Source organism: Microcebus murinus, chromosome 1 (genome assembly GCF_040939455.1).
Source record: "Microcebus murinus isolate Inina chromosome 1, M.murinus_Inina_mat1.0, whole genome shotgun sequence".
Taxonomy (NCBI): Eukaryota; Metazoa; Chordata; class Mammalia; order Primates; family Cheirogaleidae; genus Microcebus; species Microcebus murinus.
In genome coordinates this window covers 65123319-65146690 of record NC_134104.1, presented here as the reverse complement: position 1 = coordinate 65146690, position 23372 = coordinate 65123319, and the positions used below count along the sequence as shown (strand labels likewise).

At 40.2% G+C, this 23372-nt stretch overlaps 1 protein-coding gene across 1 annotated transcript in view; it reads right to left on the bottom strand.

Moving 5' to 3' along the window:
- The window catches only part of SEC22A (SEC22 homolog A, vesicle trafficking protein), a 61868-nt gene extending 60669 nt beyond the window's left edge, over positions 1-1199 (bottom strand). Inside the window, exon 1 of the mRNA XM_012780469.3 lies at positions 1148-1199. The gene's annotated coding sequence lies outside the window, so the exon portion shown is untranslated. The remainder of the gene's footprint in view (positions 1-1147) is intronic.
- Positions 1200-23372: the final 22173 nt, after the last annotated feature.

Genomic DNA, 23372 nt, shown 5'->3' with positions numbered 1-23372 from the left:
TTTCACACCAACAAACCATACACTTAGATTTTAATCAGTCTCTCTCTCTCTCTCTCTCTCACACACACACACACACACACACACACGACTAAACAGATGCAATGGTTCTCAACACAGAAAATGCCCAAATGTCCCATTAACTTAGGCCATGGTCGCAGGTGTCAGATTCAAATACTGAACCTTAATATACCAGATTGTAGGTACTGTAAGGTATTGCCTAATTCCTTACAATCATAGCATGTGAGCAAATACCAGTAACATGGAAAGTGATTCAGAGTTTTAAAAAGTGGCTGTTCCACCTGTCAGCTCGGTTCCCAACATCTCCAGTACAGGGGCTGACCACTTTAGGTCTGGGCTGGGCTTTGCCTTAGCTGAACAGGCATAAGAGGGGCTGGTTCTCAAGCTTTCCACTTGCTCCAGGTGAATGATCCAGGGAAGTAAGAAGCAGGAGAAACATCTAAAGCTGTTTTCACTGGCAGAGAGACTCAAGCCAGTTAGGGCTCGGCCTTCTCTTTCAGAGACCTCCTCCGCTTGTCAAGCCAGTTGCTCAGGTCTACTTTCTGCCACATTGTTCCCAAAGTGCCATTAGCAGGGCCTCAAAAGGGTTCTGTGAGCCAACGCAGGCAAATCTCTGGGCTCAGCGCTCATTCCACCTCCACAAACGCAAAGTAAGCCACTGGTTCAAGTCCCGCCCTGCCTAAAAGAAATAGGAAATGGCACCTCACGCTCTCTCAGGCCACCTGAACGGCCTAGGTGGGGATCATCGTGTTTCTGACACCTGGGCGCCAGGGATCCCACTACCGCCGTCTGGTAGGTCAGGGAGACTGGCCCTCTCCCTCAGGCACTCCAGCTCGGGCTGCCCCATACCCGGGGCAGGCCAGCCAAGGGGCAATCGCCGCCCGCGCGGCCCCACGGACCCCTTAAGTCGAAGTGGACCGGGTTCCCGCATGCCTGCCCCTCCAGAGCTCCGCGGCCCTAACGACACCCAGCTCCCACCCCCAGGGCACGGGCTTGGTTCCTGCCCGGGGTTACATCTGTTGTCCCGAGGGCGAGGGGCGTGGCTGTAGCGCGGAGACCGAGGGGAGAGGACGGCAGGGGTTCGAACACCATTACTCAGGAAAGAGGGAAGGGAGGAGCTGGGAAATACCTGTCGAGCCGGGACCCACCGCTCCAAGTGACGCGCCCCGCAGTGCATTGTGGGGCCTGGGCGTGGCCTTCCGGCGGGGCTACCCCACGTCCTACGTGGCTCGCGCCCGCTGAATCAAACCCCGCCTCCTTCCCGCCCCCTCAGCTCGCCCAGGCCAATCGGGTACTGCAGAAAGCACACACACACACACACACACACACACACACACACACACACACACACACTGACCCGCCCCCTCCGGGTGCCCGCCTTAGTCCCGCCCCCTCCAGGGGATTAGCAGTTCCTCCCGCACCTGCGTCGCGAGATTGCTCAAGCCTCTGGTGACGGAACTGTGCTGTCCTCAGTAATCTCCTCCGCCAGCCGCCTTGTCTCTGGAGGCAGTTTGTCTCTTACACGCGGCCCTACAGCAAACACTTACCAAAGGGCTGGGAGACAAGCCCCCTTTGGGTGATCAAGTAAAGGACCTTCCCCTATCTACCACCACACGCAGGAAGGAAACTAACCGTGGCAGAGAAGTGCCAGATACTAGATCCACGGCCCTCTTCCAGCCTTCGCACAGGTTGGGCATTATTTAAAAGGCATTTACTGACGGTTTACCATGTGCCAAGCACCGTGTTAGGTGTTGGGTCACAGGAGTGAACAGAACACTTGATGGAATTTAAGGTCTAATAGGAGCAAGAGACATTAAAGCATAAATCGTTACATAATTATACATTGTGATCAGTACTATGAAGGAAAATTAGTGGGTGCCATGATGGATTAATTTTGGACTGTCAGAGAAAAGCCCTCTTAAAAGACACTTCCTTTTAAGCTCCGGGCTTATTAAAGAGCCTGAAGGCATGTTCCAGGCCAAGGGAAAATTGTGTGTGAGGTTGTTGGGGCATGAAAGAACTTCGGGTGTTCTAGGAACTAAAAGGAAGTCAGTGTGGCTGGAAGGTAGGGAGCAAGGAGAAACTTGAGCTGAGATGTGGCAGAGGCCAAACCATGCTGGCTCTTAGTGGCCACATATCAGACTTAGATATCAGACTGTATTTTGGAAGCCATCCTAAGGTCAATAAGCAGCTAGTAAAGACTGTTAAATATGATCTGATTTACATACTTAAGAGCTCACTCAAGCTGTTTGTGGGGAATAGATTGGAAAAGGGTAAGAGGGGTTGCTGGGAGGCCAGTTTGGAGGCAGTTGCATTATTCAAGGCCAGAAATGATGGTGGCTTGAACTAGGGTAATGGCAGTAGAGACAGAAAAAGGTGGATAATTTCAAGATATGTATAAATCGGAGGTGGAATACAAGGGACTTAATGGATTGGTTTGCCAGGAAAGGTCAGTAAAAGAAGACTATTAATGATTACTCCATAAAGAACTAGATGGACTAAGAAGCCATTTGGGAACATATAAGGAGCAAATGGTTTTGAATATGCTAAAGTTGAAATGCTTAAGATGAAGGTGTCAAGCAGATTTGGATATGTAAGTCTAGAGTTCAGAAGAAAAATCTGGACTAATTATATAAATTTGGTGGGTGTTGGAGTGAGTTAACCCCTCATTTCAACAGAAATTTATTAATGTGTTCACCAAGAGGCATATGTATAAGAATGTTCATAGGATGAAAAAATTTTAGAATATTCACAAATAGAACACTATAAAAGAAAAAGAATGAATAATCTACAACTGCATGCAAAGCGTGATTGAATATCACGATTCCAAAATCGACTGAAATTAGTCAGACACAGAAAATGCACACTACTGGATTTCATTTACATATACTGTTCAAAAACAAAAATAATGTGACTGGGCATGGTGGCTCACACCTGTAATTCTAGCATTCTGGGAGGCCAAGGCAGGAGGATTGCTTGAGGCCAAAAGTTTGAGACCATCCTCAGCAAGAGCAAGACCCTGTCTCTACAAAAAATAGAAAAATTAGCTGGGCATGGTGGTGCATGCCTGTAGTCCCAGCTACTCAGGAGGCTGAGGCAGGAGAATTGCTTGAGCCCAGGAGTTTGAGGTTGCAGTGAACTATTGATGACGCCACTGAACTCTAGCCCAGGTGACAGAGCAAGACGCTGTCTCAAAAATAAATAAATAAATATATATATATATATATATATATATATATATATATATATACACACACACACACATATATATGGTAACAGAAGTCACGATATTGGTTACCCTTAGGTAGTATTAATATTTTGTGTTTTGAAAAGGGAAGTAAGGGGGTTCTGGAATTCTAATAATATTCTTCTTGATCTGATTGTTGGTTACATGCCATATTCAATTGATAAAAATTTATCAAGCTATACACTTATGATTTATGCAATTTTTAAGTATGCATTTTATTATTTAATAGAACATTTACATATGTTAAAGGTGCCCAATTATAAATAATTAACTGATACCAAACTGAACCTCCTACCACAAACAATAGAAAACTGCACCAAATCTATGAAACACATGTTTTCAGGCATTAGGCAATAGGCACAGTAAGACTGTGATACTGGAAAAAAGGGAAACAAGATGAGCCCAAAAACTTCCCCAGATTTCCTCTAAGAGTTATTTACCTAAGCACATGATAAAAGGAAGCCAAGCAGAGTACAGTGATTTTGCTAACTGAGGACACAGAAATTGGAATTAAGAGAGGTTAAGACAACTCATCTTTACAGGGTAGTGTACCAGAGAAAGAGTTCCAGAAATACGCATAAGGATTCCCTCAACTCTTTGATGTAGTTTAAGGATAGACTTTATCAGGCTGGAATATAACTACTGGGGAAATTTAAGCTAAACAACTATTAGAGCTTGAATAAAGCTTGGAAACATTCAAGTTCTGACTGGTTGGAATGGGAAAATCTTATTAAAAACCTGAAACATTTGGAAGAGACACCGCAGAAAGGCCATACTTTACAAATGATGCTAAATTAGCCCAATAGTAAAGACTAATCTAGACCTGCTAAACAAAGCTGATCTACAAGTCAACTAACTGCTTGCTTGAATGGAACTTAACAATCTTCAAAAAAGACAACAAAATCCAGACACTCAGCCATGTAATATTCACAATGCCTAGTATCTGATCAAAAATCATATACATGGGCCAGGGGCATTGGCTCACTTCTGTAATCCTAGCACTCTGGGAGGCCGAGGCGGGAGGATCACTTGAGGTCAGGAGTTCAAGACCAGCCTGAGCAAGAGTGACACCCCCGTCTCTACTAAAAATAGGAAGAAATTAGCCAGACAACTAAAAATATATAGAAAAAATTAGCCAGGCATGGTGGCGCATGCCTGTAGTCCCAGCTACTCGGGAGGCTGAGGCAGAAGGATCGCTTGAGCTCAGGAGTTTGAGGTTGCTGTGAGCTAGGCTGATGCCACAGCACTCTAGCCCAGGCGACAGAGCAAAACTCTGTCTCAAAAAAATAATAAAATAAAAATTAAAATATTATACATATGAAGAAGCAGAGAATATGAACCATCAGCAGGTGAAAAATCAGTCAATAGAAATTCAAAAGATAATGAAATTAGACTTTAAAGTAGATAAAGACTTTTTTTTTTTTTTTTGAGACAGAGTCTCATGTTGTTGCCGAGGCTAGAGTGGAGTGCTGTGGCATCAGCCTAGCTCACAGCAGCCTCATTCTCCTGGGCTCAAGCAATCCTACTGCCTCAGCCTTGTAGCTGGGACTACAGGCATGCACCACCATGCCCGGCTAATTTTTTGTATATATATATTTTTAGTTGGTCAATTAATTTCTTTCTATTTTTAGTAGAGATGGGGTCTCACTGAGGCTGGTTTCAAAATCCTGACCTCAAGCAATCTGCCCCCCTCGGCCTCCCACAGTGCTAGGATTACAGGCGTGAGCCACTATGCCAGGCCTAGATAAGGACTTTAAAGCAGCTATTGTAAATATGGCCAAGAACTTAAAGTAGTATAAATATAATACAATGTGAGAAGTGGTAACCATAAAAAGAACCAAATCAAACTTCTAGAGCATAAAAATATAATATTTGAAATGGAAATTTTGCTATATAGGTTTAACAGTAGATTAGACAATGCTGAAGAAAAAGATCAGCAAATAAACAGTACAAAAGAATTATTTATATTAAAGGACAGAGGAAAAAAGTTGAAAAGAAAATGAACAGAGCCTTGGTGACCTATGGGTGAATACAAAGTTATCTAACACTTGTATAATCAGAGTCCCAGAAAGAGAGGAGAGGAGATAAGAAAATATTTGAAGTAATAATGGCCAAAGCTTTTCTAAATTTGATGATAACACAAGACAGACACTAGTAAAAAAAAATAAATAAATAAATAAATAAATTTGATGAAAAATATAAACACAGAGATTCAAGAAAGTAAACAACCTCACACAGGACAAACACAAAGAAAGCTACCCCAAGGCACATTACACTCAAACTGCTAAAAACCAGTAATTAAAAAAAATACATTAGAACCAATCAGAGAAACACTGAAGCCATCTTTCCTATAGGGAACAAAGATACGAAGTACTACTGACTTCACATTTTATATCAGAAAGAATGAAAGTCAGAATATAATGGAATGAAATTTTTAAAGTCCTGAAAGTAAAAACTCTATCAACTTCAAATTCTTTATCTAGCAAAAATTCTTTCAAAAATTGACAGTGAAATAACAACATTTTCAGGTAAACAAAAGATGAGAGAATTTGTTGCTAGCGTACCTGATTTATAATAAATGTTAAAGAAGCCGGGCGCGGTGGCTCACGCCTGTAATCCTAGCACTCTGAGAGGCCGAGGCAGGTGGATTGCTCGAGGTCAGGAGTTGGAAACCAGCCTGAGCAAGAGCGAGACCCCGTCTCCACTATAAATAGAAAGAAATTAATTGGCCAACTAACATATATACAAAAAATTAGCCGGGCATGGTGGCGAATGTCTGTAGTCCCAGCTACTTGGGAGGCTGAGGCAGGAGGATTGCTTGAGCCAGGAGTTTGAGGTTGCTGTGAGCTAGGCTGACGCCACGGCACTCACTCTAGCCTGGGCAACAAAGCGAGACTCTGTCTCAAAAAAAAATAATAATAAATAAATAAATAAATAAATAAATGTTAAAGAAAGATCTTCAGATTAAACGAAAATGATTCCAGATGGATATTCAAATTCACACAAAAGGAACAAAAGTATCAGAAATGGTGAATATGTTAATTAACATAAAATTTTTTCTTCTTTTTAAAATTTCTCTAATATAATTAACCATTTAAAGCAAAAATAGTAACAATGTTTTATGAAGTTTATAACAAATGAAGTAAAACATATGTTAATAATATCATAAAGAAAGGGGGAATAGATATATACTATTACATGGTTTTTACACTGTACATGAAGTGGTATAATTGCATTTGAAGGTAAACTATGATAAGTTAAAGATACATATTAGAAGAGGAATGACTAAAAGAAAGAAAAGTACGTAAAAGCTAATGAGCCAATAGAGGAATTAAAATTAGATTATAAAATAATTAATCCAAAAGAAGGCAAGAGAACAGGAAAATGGAGCAAAGTACAAATCAGGCAAATAAAAAACAAATAACCAATATGACAGATTCAAACTCAACTATAGTGATAATTATATTAAGTATAAATGCTCTAAACACAGCAATTAAAGGCAAAGACTGTCACATTGAATTTTTTTTTATAAAAAGCAAGACCCAACTGTATGCTTTCTATAAGAAGCCCATTTTAAAGAAAAAGACATAGATGGGTTTAAAGTAAAAGGACAGGAAAAGAAAAACCTAACCAATATTTTTTTAAAAGGGTGAAGTAGTTATATTAATATCAAAGTGAGCTTCATGTTATCAGAATAAGAAATATCATCAAGCTTAAAAAGGGGATGTTTCATAATAATAAAAGAATTTTTTCCATCAAAAAGGTGTAATAAGGGCAGTCGTGGTGGCTCATGCCTGTAATTCTAGCAATTTAGGAGGCCAAGGTGGGAGGATTGCTTGAGCCTAGGAGTTTGGGACCAGCCTGGACAATAGTGAGACCCATCTCTACAAAAAATTTAAAAATTAGCCAGGCATAGTGGTGGCGCCTGTAGTCCCAGCTACTTGGGAGGCTGAGGCAGGAGGATTACTTGAGCCCAGGAGTTGGAGGCTACAATGAACTACGATGATGCCACTGCATTCTAGCATGGGCAACAGAGTGAGATCTTGTCTCAAAGAAACAATGAAAAAAGAAAAAAGGTATAATAATCTTAAATATGCATCTAATGATAGAATTTCAAAGTACGTGAAGCAAAACCTGATCAAAATAAAAGGAGAAATAGTTTTAAATTATCGTTGGAGATTTCCACACTCTTTTCTTAGTAAGTCATAGAACAAGTAGACAAAAAATCAATGAGAATATAGGCCAGGCGTGGTGGCTCACGCCTGTAATCCTAGCACTGTGGGAGGCTGAGGCGGGCGGATTGCTCAAGGTCAGGAGTTCAAAACCAGCCTGAGCGAGACCCTGTCTCTACTTAAAAAAAAATAGAAAAAAACTAATTGACCAACTAAAAATATATATACAAAAAATTAGCTAGGCATGGTGGCACATGCCTGTAGTCCCAGCTACTCGGGAGGCTGAGGCAGTAGGATCACTTGAACCCAGGAGTTTGAGGTTGCTGTGAGCTAGGCTGATGCCACGACACTCACTCTAGCCTGGGCAACAAAGTGAGACTCTGTCTCAAAAAAAAAAAAAAAAATCAATGAGAATATAGAAATATGAAGAATACTATCAACCAACTGAACACAATGACATTTACAGAACACTTCACCAAACAAGAGTAGAACATATATTCTTTTCAAGTGCACATAGAATATTCACCAACATAGAACGTATTTTGGGCCACAAAATAATTTTTAAAAACATTATGTGTTAGAGCTGGAACCCATACTACTAAGTGAAGTATCCCAAGAATGGAAAAACAAGCACCAGATATATTCTCCAGAAAACTGGTATTAACTGAGTAGCACCTAAGTGGACACATAGGTACTACAGTAATAGGGTATTGGGCAGGGGGGAGGGGGGAGGGGGGAGGGGGGTGGGTGTATACATACATAATGAGTGAGATGTGCACCATCTGGGGGATGGTCATGATGGAGACTCAGACTTTTGGGGGGAGGGGGGGAAATGGGCATTTATTGAAACCTTAAAATCTGTACCCCCATAATATGCCAAAATAAAAAAAAAATTAAAAAAAAAAAACAAAAAAAAAACATTATGTGGGCTGAGCACAGTGGCTCATGCCTGTAATCCCAGCACTTAGTGAGGTCGAGGCAGGAAGATTGCTTGAGGCTAGGAAGTCAAAACCAAACCGGACAACATAGCAAGGCCCTGTTTGTACAGAAAGGTAGTTTCACTGATCAGATCTTGGACAAAATTAGCTTCTAATTAAATAATGATTATAATGTTTTACAACCCACTGAATGAAATAGGCTCCATATCTATTAATACCACAGCCAACTTCTTGTGTTGGTTGAACCACTTCTCCAAAAATCTGATGGACCTCTCTTCCTGAGGGGAAATTTAGAGGAGGGGAGGCAGTGAGATATACGGCAGCTGATGCAGCTAGTCTGGGGGCTACAATTGATGGACTGAATTTTTGCATTCCTCCAGAATTCACATATTGAAGTCCTAATCCCCAATGTGATGGCATTTAGTGGTGGTACCTTCGGGAGGAAATTAGGGTTAGATTAGATCATGAGAGTAGGGGGCCCACAATGGGATTAATGCCCTTATAAAAAGAGGATCCAAAAATGCTCAGGCAGGAGCCGCAGCTCATAATCCAATGGGACTCTTGCTGAATCCCCTGATGAAACTGTGCCATTTCTGGGGACCAGGAGCTCAAACCCCTCAGAGCCCATAGTTGTGGAGACAAGAAATACAAAGGATTCCAACAAGTCACTGGGAGTTCTAGTAAGAGATGTCGCTCTGCTTCGAGACCTTGATCCCCAGCCCTGCATACTGTCTGTTGAGGATACAAGGAATTATGACTTTCTGGTGGAGCGAGGGTTCCCAGCTTCCCAGTCCTCCATCCTTGATATCTTTGTCTAGTGCAAGCTGAGTGGTATTCTTGCCAGCTGCCCATCTCTTTTGCCCCTTGGAGGCCAGGTTCTCTTAGCCATTTCTGTAATTCTCTGCAGTCAGGCCAGCTGGTTGCCTCTCTGACTTTGCCATTACATAATAATCATGGCCCCACCTGGGCTTTGGGTGGTTAAGCATTGCTCCTTGGCCTGTGTTTATTCAGGGTCCCGTGATATCAGGGTACCAAATTCTGTAACAGCTTCTGCTACCATCAGCTTTCAGAAACAGCCCCCGCTGAACCTCTTAGTGATGCCTTCCTCGTCACAGCTCATTCCGCTGGCCCTCCTGTGAGCATAACCCTCTGGCAAGTTTTCCAGCCACACGCAGTGTACCATTCCAGCATGTCCCTCTCTCCTGCCCGCCACAGCAATTCTGGCATTGCAGCTTCACTGTGTGGCCCATCACTTTTCCTCCTTCAAGAGGAGTCATACTAGCAGTGAATTCACAACACCTCCTGGGGGCCTGCTTCTTGGGGGAGTGCTCCCAAGGTGATAAACTCTTCCCTGTCCAATGTGTGCTCTGGCCCTTTGACTTAAGCACCCTTAGAACCAGTCACACACACACTTCCCCACTCCTTCTGGAACATGTGGACTAGATCTTGCAGCTCCTTTGATGTGTAGTGGCTTTCCTTCCTAGTAAGGCCCTGCATGTCCTCAGCTGTGTTAGACTGTGCCTTAACCCTCACTTTAGACCTGGAGGCCAAAAGGGGAGGTGAGGCCCGGGGCACATGCTGCCTTCGAGGGGCAGGTACCAGCTCTTAACATGGGCAGCTGAGCCACAGCCACTTCCACAAGTTCAGAAGGTTCAGAGGAGACTGCGGTGGGGTGAGGGTGTCAAAAACTCCAGGGTTATCTGGCCATATGACCCCTTCCTGTTTTCCAACCAATGTTTCCTACCCAGTACTCTGATGTTGGTATCAAAATTCTTCCTTGATTGACTTGATTTCTCAAGTGGTGGGTTTTGTCCTGGGCTTTTTTTGCACCCTAGAGAGGAGAATTTCATGTGTGTGTGTGTGTGTGCAAAAACAATCCTCTAGCTTTCATACCTGATCTTCAGTTGTCTGTTACTTGCCCTGAGCTGCTGGTTATATTTCTGTGCATCAGTGGCAGCCAGCAATAACTAACCATTATGTTATCCTCCAGCTACCCTTTCTCCACACATCTTGAATGCCTGATACATTTGGCCCTGTGTCAGGTGAGAATGGTCAGGCTTTATATCCCTGCCTCACAAAGTCACTGGATGTGGACTTCCCCAGGACAGCACAGACATCAAACAAGGTGGCTCTCTGAAGGTGAAATACACACTAAAGGGGCTGTCAGCTGGAGGCTACCTGCTGACCACTGTCCCTGCAGCTGGGCTTCAAGGCCTCCCTTGGAGGAGGATCTGGGTGGGGGATCTGTGTGACCACCACAGACAGACAGCATTTCTGTGGGTTCTTGCCCAGAATGCAGAATCAGAAATCATGTGGAAACATCATACTAACACAAACTGAAGGACATTCTTCATAAGAAAGGGCCCAGACTCTCCAAAAATGTCAATGTTAAGAAAGATAAAGAAAGGCTGAGGCTATTTTCCAGATTAAAGGACACTGAAGAGACACGACAACTAAATGCAATGTATGGCCCTGGATTACATCCTCGACTGGGGGAAGAAATGGCCATAAAGAACATTATTTAGACACTGGTGACATTTGAATATGGACAGTGGATTAGATTAGATAGTGATATTGTATTAATACTAAATGTCCTAATTTTGATCATTTTAATTTTATTTGATTCTGGTTATATTTAAATTTTAAAATTGAAGCAATGTGGAACTTTTAAAATATTGATTATATGTGTTGAAATGATAATATCTTGATATGTAGGTTAATATATTGGGATCAGTTTTACCTGTTTCTTTTTACTTTTTTAAGGTGGCTATTAGAAAATCCAAAATTACATATGTGGCTTACCTTCTATTTCCATTGGACAGCACTGTTTTATACCATTGCTTTTTCATAAGATGGGATCAAGATTATTTCTAGCACCTCACCAACCCATTTTTTATACACCCTACTTTGGGATTGCACCATTGATATGTGAGCCCGTTCTGTGGCGGGCCTGGGATTTTAACTGCAACAGGCAGGAGGGGAGTTTGACCCTCTGTGTAGGGTTGACCCTCTGTGCAAGCACCTCTGTGTGGCCAGTCTCAGGGGGCCCCTTACACTTCCAGGCTGCAGGTAGACTCGCTAGGGGAGGGAGGAGCAGGTTTGCATTTGGGTGAGGAATATGCCTGGGTCTCAGAAGGTAGCACTGCAGGACCAGAGTGAAGAGCTGCCAGTAAGAGGGGCTGGGGTGGGGGGAGGGTGGATTTCTTTGCACTGCATTTGCATCAGTAGCTTTGCAGCTGTGGCATCGTTTCTCTGTCTCCAGTACTACCAATCTAAAGCCATTCTTAACACATAGGTGTCATATTTATGTGACGTTATTTTTCTTTCAGGTTAGCCCCCATCTTTGACAGTTATATTTCTATAAAACAGAGAAACAAAAGTTTCTTGTCTGTATCTTGGAAATTCTGAAATACATTTCCACCACTATAGAAATGGTTTACTATACAAAAACGAATTTTAATCAACCCTTCACACATTCAACAAACATTGCATGTCCTCTCTTGCAGGGACAACGGAAAATATGATCTGGTCCCCTCCTTTAAGGCACTCACAGTCAGGATGGGAGAGACACATGTATAAAGACAGTGACAACTGCTACAGTCTGAACTAGTCCTTCAAAATTCATACGTTGAAACTTAATTGCCAATGTAATAGTATTAAGAGGTGGTACCTTTAGGATGTGATTAAATCATGCGGGCCCTCATAAAAGGTCTTGAGGGAGTGGTTTGCTCTCTTCTGCTCTTCCACCATGTGAGGACACTGCGTTTGTCCCTTCCAGAGGACACGGCATCAAGGGGCCGTCTCGGAAGTAGAGGACAGGCTTTCATCAGACTCCAAACCTGCTGCACCCCGACCTTGGACTTCCCAGCCTGTGGAACTGTGAAAAATGTTTCTGTTATAAATTACCCAGTCTTGGGTATATTGTTCTAACAGCATAAACAGACTAAGATAACAATCAAATGAGATAAATGTCAGTAAAAACTCGACCAAAAGGCTCTGGGAGGATTACAAAGGGACTGAGCTGGAGAGAAACATGCAAAACTTGTTACAAAATGAGGTGACGTTTGAGAGAGAATGGAGAAGAGAATTCACAGTTGTAATGGCATAGGCACAGAGAACAACGTTAACTATTCAGAGAACTGCAAGTGGTCTGCTATTGCTGCAAGTGTAGATGGGAAATGAAGTCAAAAGAAGGGCCAGACATGAAGGACCTAATATCACACCAAGCTGTCAAGTTTGAATTTTATCCTGCAGGTAATGGGAAGACACCAAATGATTTTCAGCAGAGAAATACTAAGATTGGGCTGGTGTTTCTGAAATAAGCATATTCTATAATTGTAAAAAAATCCAATTGTAAAACAATTATAAGATAGCTATAAGAAAATAAAGGTGGATCTGGCTTTGGGATAAAAAGAGTTTCTAACCATGAAAGAAATGAAGAGCCCACAATGAAAAACATAATAGGCCAGGCTAAATAAAAGTATAAAACATTCATACGTGAAAAAAGTGAACAAAATTAAAATTCAAACAAAAAACCAAGGGAGCTATATACCACATATGACAAAGAATGCCAACATATGAATAAGAGAATGAGGAACAGTCCCATTGCAAATAGGCAAAGGACCTGAAAAGACAGTTTACAAAAGAACTCTAAGTGGCCAACAAACATTTAAATGATAATTAAAGGGGAAAAAATTAAATATCCTGCTTTTCTAGTGGCAGCTATATTTCAGAGTAAACAAAGTAGTCTCGATGGAGAAGGGAAAGCCTTATTTACTAGAATAATAAGAAATAAATATAACAGAAGGAAGGATACAATTAGAAAATCATCATTTTCAAGCCTGAACAAAAATATTAATTTAGATAGAAATGAACTTGATGCCAAAGTCGTCAGGTGAATGGTAGATGGACAAATGACATTCTCATAGTGCCAAAGTTATCTCACAGGTTACTGTCCAGTCCAAAGGGGGAAACCCACCTGCACAGTGGAGGAAGCAGGTTGCCACCACATAATCCAGGGGTCAACTTCAACATCCCTAATGACTGACCAATGAGATGTTAGGTATGGTTCAGTCTCCTAATGGGACACAATAACAAGTCTACACATCAGCTGTGATGTATTTCTCCCAAACATGTTTAACTTGATCTATCGCGTCTTTACAGCTAGCTCCCCATTTACAAAAATTACAGGGCACAGTGACTCATGCCTGTAATCCTAGCAGTCTGGAAGGCCAAGGAGGGAGGATCGTTTGAGCTCAGGAGTTCGAGACCAGCCTGAGCAAAAGCGAGACCCCATCTCTACTAAAAATAGAAAGAAATTCACTGGATAACTAAAAAAAAAAAGAAAGAAAGAAAAAAATATATATATGTATTTAGCCAGGCATGGCAGCACATACCTGTAGTCCTAGCTATTCAGGAGGCTGAGGCAGGAGGATTGCTTGAGCCCAGGAGTTGGAGGTTGCTGTGAGCTAGGCTGATGCCACAGCACTCCATCCTGGGCAACAGAGTGAGATTCTGTCTCAAAAAAAAAAACAATTACAGGGAATAGGTGATGAAGGTGAACGGCCCTACAATAAAGCAACCAGACAAATCCTGAAAAATAAAACATTCTGTAGGCAACATAGAGTTAGTGCATGAAAAAAGAAAGAGAGGAAGTAGCTATAGATTAAAATAATCTCAAGAGACATAGCATAACTGCTAGGTACAATGCATGGTCTTGGGTTGGATTTTTTTTTGAACAAACCAGAAAAGACAGTTTTGAGACAATCAATGCAATTTATTTGTGAAATAGATATTAGATAATATTGAGGCATTAGTATCAATTTTGTTAACTATGGTAATGCTTTTTGACTATGGAGGAAAATATTCTTTTTTAAACTACAAAATAAAGTATAATATATTTAAATTTTCTCAACTACACTAACAACCAAATAAATATAAGCTTTAAAAATGAAAAAAAATTACCTAGGAAAGAGGCCAAAGTTTGTTTTCATTATTTATTTAAATTAAAAATAAAACCATTGGCCATAGTAAGATGGCCAAAGCTTCATTCAGGCTGATCCTTTTCTGGTAAGAATGCAAATTAATTCAGCCTTTCTGGAAGCCAATTTGGCAATGCATATTGAGAGTCTTTAAAACATTCCTGGCAATCTTATACTTCTTCCTTTTCTAGAAATTTATCCTGAAGAAATAATCAGAGATATAATGGACTATGTATCTATCTATCTATGCATGTATACACATACAGTTTATAACAGTAAAAAATTAGAAACTACCAAAGTATTCAATATTAAATAATTAATGAAACATCATAATATGATATATTCTATAACTATGAAAATTTATGTCAAAAAGTTGTTAATAACATAAAGAAATGCTAATAATAAAATGTTAGGTGAAAAAATCAGCATATAATACTGTATCCATAATTTTAATGTTTTAGAATTTATAGAAAAAAGACTGGAGGACAATATGGCAAAATATATGTATACTATATCTCTAGCAAGTGAGATTAGTGTTTTTATTTTCTTTATTTTTCTGTATTTTGCAAATGTTTTCAATTATAAATAGATATTCTTTTATAATTAGAGGGAACGGTTGTTTATATGAAAATGTCTTCCAAAACAAGAAGAGAAACCCAAAAGAATAGGTTGGTCTGATGTAGTGTGGGGGTGAGCTGAGGAAGAGATAGTTGTAAAAGCATGTCTATATAAAATTATATGCTATTTTAAATTATCTTAACAAGAAAAGTAATCTATACTTGCTATAAAAATTATAATGTAGAAGTATATAAAGTAAAAAAAGAAAAGTCACCCCTTAGCTTTTTGCAATCTTCCTCTTACTAGTTCAGCGAGTATTCTTTCATACACAGCTTTTTATTAAAAGAGATCATAGACTACCATATTGTTCTATAACTTGTTTTTATGACTTAACAATATTTAGTGAATAGTCCTCCCTCCCTACCCTGTCAGTATATGTGTGTTTACTTCATTCCTTTTGACAGTGGCAGATGGTAATATGGATGTACCATAAGTCATTGAATCACTTTGTATTAGTGGATGTTCAGGCGTCTTTTCCATGCCATTACAAACACTGTCATACATGCATCTTTGCATAATGTATTTAGGTAGGACAGATTCCTTGAAGTGGAATTTCTTGGTCAAAAGGCATGCCTGTTAAAATTTTTAGAGCTACTACCAGATTGCTCTAAAAAATGCTATGCTGTACTAACTAGTACTCTCACCAATGGTGCGTTCATTTCCTCATACCCTTGCCAAAACTGGACTTTGTATCATCAGACCATTTAATTTTTTTTCTAATTTGAAAGTAAAAAAAATGTTACTTTGTTGTTGCACTTGCAATTTTTATATTATTAATGAGGTTGGTAATTTTTATGTGTTTCTTGGCCAAATATGTTTAATTTTTTATAAATTACCTATTTATCCGTTCCTTTGCCCAAATAATGTATGACTACTATTAATTTGATGAAACCCTAGATTTGAAGTGGCTTCTTTAAATATTACAAATTCTGTTACCTAAAGATAAAATGTTTCAGGTTTAACCTGAAACAAGGATTCTAATTTCTTAGACTCTTGAACATTTGCCAGTTTGGATCCAAAAGGCCAAAAATCTTGTTGATGTTCTCCTCTTTTTAAAAAATAGAAGATGCCATACTTTCCAGATAGTTATATTATCATAATTTTCCAGGTGGGAATCAGAGCACGAAGTATTGTACTTAGTTAGAGTCACAAAATGATTCAGTGGCAGACAGGCATCTAAAATCCATCGCTCCATCTTATTTTTCAATTATGTGCCCCACACTTTCCTCCTCTAATTCACTCCTCACCACAGTCTCATTTACTGGAATAAAGAGCCAGTTAGTATTCATAGGTTTTATTCAAACACATAAATATGTAAGTTCATGGAAGAGTGAAATGATTGCACATATACTATAAGTTATTTCTTGTTCCTGTTTTCAAATAATGTTTTAATTACTGCATACTTCTTGGACATAGAAAAATGACTTAGAAATAATTTTCCTTCCAACCAAAATTTAGTAACAAGTAATGCTTTAGCACAGTGGTGTTTGCACAGAGAAAGAAACCTCAATGTGACATTGCTGCTGTAGTTTAAGAAAAAAATTAAGGTAAGCTGCAAGGAAAGGACTTGAAACTTTTATTACAGGAGAGGGTTTTAGGTGGGGGAAGTTCTCCAAATCCAAAATATAGCTTCCCTAACTGCTATAAATATATCTGTCACTTCTTTGCCGCCCCCAGACGACAGTGACCTTGTAGAAGAGACGGAGTGGAAAGAAAAGCCTATTTCTCAAAAATGAGGAGTTGGCTGTGTAGTACAGCAACACCTTCTCTTTTGCCGTTTTCTAGGGACTGGGAAATGTTGTGAACACTGATAAAAATGATTTAAAAAAACTGCTACCATTTTTCATTATGTGCGGATTACTTTGCATTCACTTAGTTTTTCTAGCAACCCTAAGCCTTAAGTATTATTATTATTCTTTTACAGGACTAAGTGTCAGAAACTTGGCCGATTTCCCAAGGCTAGTCGACGTAAGAGCCAAGATTAAGATGCAGGCCTGCCGACTCGCACGCTGGGCTGATGCTTTGCTGCCACTTCCATTTGGGGGTTCTGCAGTGGTGAAGGCAAACAAGCTGTTTTAGGCGTGTCCTCTCTGGCCACCTCACACGTCTGTCTCTTGGCTGTGCAAATTCAGAAAGCCAAGATTGTGAGTTGGTCTCTCCAGGAATAGGGCAGAGCACGGGGCCAGAAGCATCCTCAGGAAGCCCCAGCTGGTCACTGAGGGAAATGTGAGTATGGACAAAATCCATGGGCCTGTGGAGGGACGAGGAGTCAAATAGCAGGGAAGCCACTGAGATAGGGAGATGGGAAATACAAAGAGCAGGACAACAGGAAATGTCCAGTCCATTCCAGACATTGTAGCAGTCAGTTGGAAGTCATATAACGGAGTGGTCAAGGTCAAGAGGAGTGGTCAGTTGGAAGTCACATAATGGAGTTGTCAAGGGCAAGAGGAGTGGTCAGTTGGAAGTCACATAATGGAGTGGTCAAGAGCACTGAGGATGCTCCGGTGGCCAGTCAAATGGCAACCAGAAGTCTGTAGGAATTTGAGGCAGAAAGGCCTATGGGAGCCCTGGCCCCTGTCACTCGGGGGAGGCCAGCCTGCACGAGTCTGGGGGATTACTGGGAGCTAAGCGCAAACTCTGGGCAAGGGGAGCAGGAGCAGAGGGCACAGGTCTTGGAGGCGCACTGCCTGACCCAGCTAGGCCACCACATTAGAAAATAAGCTGTTGGTTACTTTGCCTTCCATAACCAACTTGCCCTTTTAGTTTTTTGTTTGTTTGTTTGTTGTTTCTCTTAGAGACAGGGTCTCACTCTGTCTCCCAGGCTCAAGTGCAGTGATGTGATCGTAGCTCTCTGTAACTTTGAATTCCTGGCCTCAAGCGATCCTCCTGCCTTGGCCTCCCAGAGTGGGATTACAGGCATGAGCTACTGTGCCCAGCTTTAGTGTGAATTTTTTATTCACATTCCTGGAAACATTAGTGTATCACTTACGAGACTCATTTCTACTTAGTCACAGCTGATTAGACAATCTGACCAAGGGAGCTGGCTAGCCATCAGTCAAATTCTCTCAAGAATTTGATGTAAGAAACACAGAGCATGAATTGGTTAGATGGCATGTGCATGGGACTGCAAGGTCATGTATGCAGAGGGTAGAACAGAGAGTCCATGAAGTACCACCTGTGGCCCAAACTACAAGGGAGCAAACACATAGAATGTAGCAAAAAAAAGGCCCAAGAGAATTACAGGTCTCCAGAGAGAGACAGAAACAGGTAACTCATTTTATGGTTTCCAATGAGAAAAGGCTATTTCCTACGATTAGGTCTCTGTGAGATTCCTCCTAGTCTTGATAACAAACCCTCTTTCTGAGTTTCTTAGAGTGGATTTCTTTTGTACCAACAATTTCTGACCCAGGCACTGATGTATGAATAACAATGCCATTGTATTTATGAACAATGGGACGATCCTTTCCAATAAGAGTTCTTATGTCCATATATAGAAAATGGAATTAGTAGTAATCCAGATGTCACTTTGTAAGCAGTGTCAGAGCCCAGGATGTGGGATCAGCTCATAAGAAGTTTGGTTCAGCGGGGCATGGCGGCTCACACCTGTAATGCCAGCACTTTGGGGGGCCGAGGCAAGAGGACTATTTGAGGCCAGGACTTCAAGACCAGCCTGGACAACATAGAGCGATCCTGTCTCTACATAAAAATAAAATAAATTGGAGGACAGCAGCAGAGTCTACGGATGCTGCCCCAGGAGCAGGAGCTGTCCTATCCACTCCTCTTACACTTCGAGTTGCAACCAGTAAAGGCGCTTCTACCATAAAAAATAAAATAAAATAAGATAAACTAAAATAAAGATTAGCTGAGGGTGCTGGCACGTGCCTGTAGTCCCAGCTACTCAGGAGGCTGAGGCAGGAGGATCACTTGAGCCCAGGAGTTTGAGGCTACAGTGAGCTATGATTGCACCACTGCACTCCAGCCTAGGCGACAGAGTAAGAACCTGTCTTAAAAAAAAAAAAAAGTTGTTTTGTTCAGATTGAGGCAGCTGCTGCCGAACACTTTCCCGAGGAAGCAGAGGGAAATAAACAATTATTGAGCATCTACAAGGAGACCTGGATACTATATATGAATAATTTTCACAACTCTATTATTGATACTTAGTTGTAGAAAGAATCTAAGGCTACAAGAGCTTAACTAAACTGCCCAGGGTCATGAAACTAGGAAGTAGCACAGCTGGGAATCAAAGGCCACTTTTCCTCTTGGACACCAGCAGCCCCTACTACAACGCTTGCCTGCTGGACAGTGTGGTGGTTAATTTTATGTGTCAACTTGGATGGGCTATGTGCCCAGATATTTGGTCAAACATTATGCTGGCTATTTCTATCAAGGTGTTCTTTGAATGAGATTAACATTTAAATTGGTGGGCTTTGAATAAAGCAGATTGCCCTCCATAATGTGACCTCATCCCATCCATCAAAGGCCTGCACAGTGCAAAGTCCCACCTTCCCCAAGCAAGAAGGAATTCTGCCAGCAGATGGCCTTCAGACTTGAACTACAACATCCATACTTCCCCGGGTTTCCCAGTCCACGCTGCAGATTTTGGACTTGCCGGCCTCTATAATCTCATGAACCAATTCCTTAAAATAAACCTCTCTCTACAGATATACATATGCTATTGGTTCTGTTTGTCTGACTAATTCAGGCTGTGATGAATAACTACTACTACCACTTTTTTTTTGTAGTCTGTACGAGTTAGGGCTGTTAGTTCTGACATCTCAGGCTCTTAGAAAGAATAGTCAAAATCACAAAATAGGATATATATGTTACAAAAATCCCCTTCTTTTGTATATTAAATTTCATTAAGTTCCATTTTAAAGAGTGACTTTCCTGACCTTGTCTTCAGATTTCAGCTTAGCTCAGTGTTTCAGGTAGTGGGAATGTATAAATTAACCAGGATATTACTTGTCATACTTTAACACCAGCAATAATAAGTACTGATTCTGGACCTACATTCTTCAGCACAATCACAAATCTCTATAACCTCTATCCACACACAAATGTCATTGATACCTGCAAGTGCCAAAGAGGAGATGCTAATTTGAAAACTTTTATTGGCTGTAATTTGTTTGAAGATGGTGAATTGAATCACAAATCAAGCTAAAGGTGTGCTTTAATTCTCTTCATTAGTATACAAAGTTGATGGAAAGATGTGGGGAGGATGAGTCAAGGATGAAACCTTCAGTCATTCAGCCAATTATGCATATTCCATTTTGAAACACTCTCCTCATTTTAGGCAAACAATAATTCATTGGGAGGGAAGAGTGAACAGCAAAGGTACAGTACTTATTAAAATTGTGTTGTGACCCTTGTGCCAAATGACAAGGATACTATCTAGACTACAAGAATGCCTAGGTTTTAATAAAATAAAATTAATAATAATAAAATAATATCAAGTCCCATATATTTAGAAATAAAAAGGCAAATGATCCTTTGCAAAAGATCTGTGGGTTAAAGACATGATCACCCTTAAAACTGTACAACAATAAAACCCTGCATATGAAAAGTTGAGTGATGCAGTCAAATATCAAATAGAACTAGGAGAGATGACTACATATCCTTATGACTGCCTGCATTAGAAAACAAGAAAAATGGCAAATTAATGAGCAAAGCATTCCATTTAAGAAGTTAGAACAAAAGTAATAGAGTGAACTAAAAATAACAGAAGGAAGAAAAAATGAAGATGAAACCAGAAATTACTGAAAATAGAAAACAAACAGTAGAATGATTAATAAAACTGAAACAGATTATTTGAAAGGTTAATAAAAAGGACAACTTCTCACAGCCCTAATTAAAGGAGAAAACAGCATAAGAGAAGCATGAATGAATAATGCTAATAATAAAAAGGGTGATGTAACTATAAACCCAGCAAAGATTGCAAAATTTATTAGAGGGTAATATAAATGAATACCATGTCAAATTCTGAACACATAGTTCAAAGGGAAAACTTTTAAGAAATACAAATTACCAAAATTATCTAGAGAAGTAATACAAAACCTAGATAGACCAATAACTAATATAGAAATTGAATCAGTGATCAAAAATTGACTCCCAGAAAAGGCATCATTTAAAAATATCCATATTTTTAAAAACCTTTTTATTTTGAAATAATCCTAGACTTAAAGTAAGTTGCAAAAATAGCACTGAGAGTTCCTGTATAATCTTTATCCAGCTTCCCTACTGTTAACAACTTACATAACTATAGTACAATTATCAAAACCTAAAGATTAACATTGTACAATAGCAAAAAATCTACGAACTTACAGAATTTCACTAGTTTTCCCACGGATGTCCTCTTTCTATTTTGGGATTTAATCTTAGATTGCATTTAGTTATCATATCTCTTTAGTCTCTTCCAATCTGTGACATTTCCTCAGTCTTTCCCTGTTTTTCATGACCTTGATACTTTTGAAAAGTACTGGTAACTTGTTTTATAAAATGTACCTTTGTTGGGTTTGTCTTATAATTACACTGAGGTTACATTTTTTAGCAAGAATACCATGTTTGGTTGTTCTCAATGCATCCTACATGGGGGTATATGATATTGAGATAGCTCATTACTGGTGACATTATTATTTTTTTAAAGATGGGGTCTCACTATGTTGCTCAGGATGGCCTTGAGCTCCTGGGCTTAAGCAATCCTCCCACCTGTGCCTCCTGAGTTGCTAGGACTATAGGCACAAGACATTGCGCCTGCCTCTTGGTGATATATTTATTACTTCTGGGACAACTCTGGCCTTTAAAGTCAGCTTGACGGCTGCAGAATGTGGCACTTATCACTTTCCTTTGCTCTAGGAAAGAAGGGAATCCTGACCTGGTCAAAAGACCAGGTTTTTGTTTTTTAAACTTTAAGTGCTGAGAGTAAATCACATTCCTCAATTCATAGGAAATTAACATTATCAGTCCATTAAAGCCCCTCTCTTGCTTTATATGATTTTATTTTATTTTTATCCATTCTCCTCCATCCTCCAGATAGTTATCCACCAGTGTATCTAATATATGCGTTGTTAAATATGCATATATCTTTATAAAATATGTGTTGCATTATAGTATGTGCCCAATCTTTGTTTCTCCTCCATGGGTAATCAATGACATTGTACAAAGTCTGATGCAAAAGTCTGGATTAGTTTCTAGAATGTTAAATAGACCACTTCTTCCACAGGACTTTAAGGTAATGTGCTGATGAATAGACTATGCAACTTTATTGCATTTATATGGTTCTCAATGCCCTTTGAAATGTGATTAATTCTTTTAAGGATCATGGACCCTTATGACATTTATCTCATAAATAATTAAATCCAATTAATACTCTAGACTGAACTAAACCTAATTTATTTCAAGTTCTGGTTCTCAGCAGAGGAGGCCTTGGTTCACTACATTTGAAAGAATATCACTACCTCATTCCATCATCCCTTCAATTCATCTGAGTAGTAAAACATAGGTGACAAAAGAGGGGAAGTTTGCATGTAGAGTTTGCATTAAAATATAGTATTTTATTAATTTGAAAAAAACTTTAAAATCCAGAAAAGTACATAGCAGCAAAACAGAAAGAAATACTCTTTGTAGGGGCTTCCACAGAGCTCAGAGAAAGACCTTCCTAAGCTTAGAGGAAAAAATAATCAGAATTACAATTCAAAATGCCCAGAAAACCAAACCAATGCTTCTTTCATCACTCTCTGCAAAGCCCTAGGAGCCAGCAAAGTGTCCTCCCACCCTCTTCATGAACAACAACCGATCAACCTGCAGAGAGAAGGCCTTGCAGCCACGCCGCGGGCTGACAGGGGTGGTTCACAACCATTTTTGGTGTTACGGATCCCTTATTACTATTAGTACTACTACTAGTACTAATACCACTCCTATTCTGACTCCTGTCACTAGCCTGCATTTGCTGAGAGTTTGCCATATGCCATGCATTGTGCTCTGCACTTACACAGACTCCAAGTTCATGCTCAAAACAACCCAGTAGGGAGAAATCATCATGCTATTCTTTGTGCAGAGAAAGAAACTAGGGTCAGAGACGCCAGGTGACTTGCCCAAGATCTCAGAACTAGAGCAAGCTTTGTGCAGCAGCCAGGAGCAAGGACTGTGACCCTCATCTGTTGTCTCCAAAGCTTACTTAAGTACTTACTAGCTCTGCCTCAGTGTCTCTTTGATAATGCACATTAGTAAATATTGACACACCTTATTAGACATGTCTGTTATGAACACTGCTTACACCAAAAAAATAGAAGAAAATCACTCATTCTACTATCGAGAGGTAACCACTATTACTTTATTGCTGTATTTCCTTCAATCCATTTTTTTCACATATTGGGGCAAAATAGAGGAGTCATTCCTCTTT